We start from the raw sequence: 2,034 nt of genomic DNA, 5'->3' as shown, positions 1-2,034 counted from the left end.
GATTCTAAAGGACTGGATTTTGGGTATAGATCGAAGGTATAAATTGACCTGGGAATGTGGCTGGCCCTTTGGGATTGGTAGATCCTGTTCAGAATTGGTGAGATTGGTTTTTATAACATCACCTTTGTAAGGAATGATGCTGGTTGTGGCACAAGTAAAGCTGGAGTGTCTAAGGCAGTGGTTTGCAACCTTTTTAAGCACAAGATCACTTTCTCAATGTAAGTACAATATAAGATCTACTTATATCTACTGTTACCAAACTTAACAGATTAGAGAGCTATAGAGACTAACTCTCCGAACAGTTATCTAATAACTGTGCTCATCCACTTTGGGATGGTATCTCAGGTGCGAGGTGTCCACCAGTATCTAATCACCTGGAGATTGTCTCTCAGAGGGGCGTCGCACAAATAAAGACTTAACACAATAAATACAGTTCAACCTCTAGACTAAATTGTTTACAACAATATTTACCAAACATATACCTCGAATAGATTTAAAGGGGGCAGTCCCCTTTTATACTACATGAACCTTGAGGGGAAGTCCCTCCAAGGTTCCTATACCTACTTACAGAGTCAGCGGCGCCGAGACGATGGTGGTGTTGCTGGCGACCTCAAGCCTCTGGCTAATTGAAAGCCTCGAGCGAGGAACTGCCAGGCATCCCTCGGTGGATAATCCCAGTCCGAAGCTTGGCGACCTCGAGCCTATGGCTAATGGACAGCCTCGGGCGAGGAACAGCCAGGGCGATCCCACGAAGTGCAGGTTGAGTGCGACGGCGGTAGATTCACCTTCTGCGAATTGTCTGGCCTCGACCTCTCTTCTCGCACTTCGGAGTGACCAGAGCTGATGATGGTGGACTCTGTATCTAACCTATACTAACTAAATAAAAACCTAGCTAAATCATGACGCACCCTCCGGACAGACACGATGACGGCCGAATTACTCGAACCGACGCAGCCTGCTGGACAGACACGATGACGATATCTAACCTATTCTAATACCTAAACTAACTAAACTAATCTAAACCTATGTAGTAAGTAAGCATGAGCCTTCTGCCCAGCTATACCTAAAAGGATAATTTAGACCTCACTCATACGCTTGACCTAGGACTAAGAATTGGCAGTCTCACTCACTCCCTAGCTTAGCCTACAACCCGACGGAACCCGACGAACCCGAAGCAGCCCGACGCAACAAGCAACTGCTGCATGGCAAAAGCTTAAATAGCCTGGGTTCATGAATATTTATGAGTTCCGAGGTTTGAATTGATTGGTCCTCCAAGAATGCTCTATTAGCATGGTTTAAATCTATTGGAGGACACCTTTGACTCATATATATTTATGGGCATTCAAATCCTAACAGGTATGCATGTTATTCTATCCAAATTCTAACAGACATACCTGTGGACATGTGAGACGTGACATAACCTAAACTCTTAATGGATGCCAAAGGATTCTATCATTTCAAAATGGAGTCGAAGAAGCCATTTTGAAATTGAGCCATAGTATACATACATCATCATTTTACATACATTAACAATGGATGTAGACATTAGTCCTGAGATATTCACAAATCTACTGTACAGGTTGCTACATTACAGACTCTTATCGGGTGGTTACAGTTATACCCAAGCAGTTACATTCCAGCATATTGTTACATGACTTGCTTGATACATTTATAATACATGGATATTGATGTTACATAATTCTGCATTACGCTACCCTTGTCCCACCTTCTTTGTGCCCCTTCTTCAAGGCCCTGACCCTGCTCACTTGGTCTTCCCTTCCTCATTCTTCCTCCCTTTCACCAGGCAGGGGAAGAGGGTTGGAGCACAGGCGCTGGTCTTGGGCTAAGGGATTTGGAGTGTGAGGGGGGCTCTGAGCTGAGCCTGGGGCAGGGAGTTGGGGTGCAGGAAGGGGTACAGGGTCTGTAAGGGACTTTGGGTCCAGGGGGCTCAGGGCTAGGGCAGGGGCTTCAGGCTCAGGAGAAGGTTCATGACTGGGGCATGGGTTTGGAGCTGGCTCCAGCTAGGCACTGCTT

Source organism: Pelodiscus sinensis, chromosome 1 (assembly GCF_052426305.1).
Source record: "Pelodiscus sinensis isolate ZL-2025 chromosome 1, ASM5242630v1, whole genome shotgun sequence".
Taxonomy (NCBI): domain Eukaryota; kingdom Metazoa; phylum Chordata; order Testudines; family Trionychidae; genus Pelodiscus; species Pelodiscus sinensis.
The sequence above is the reverse complement of the archived record's forward strand: the minus strand, read 5'-3'. Positions refer to the sequence as shown.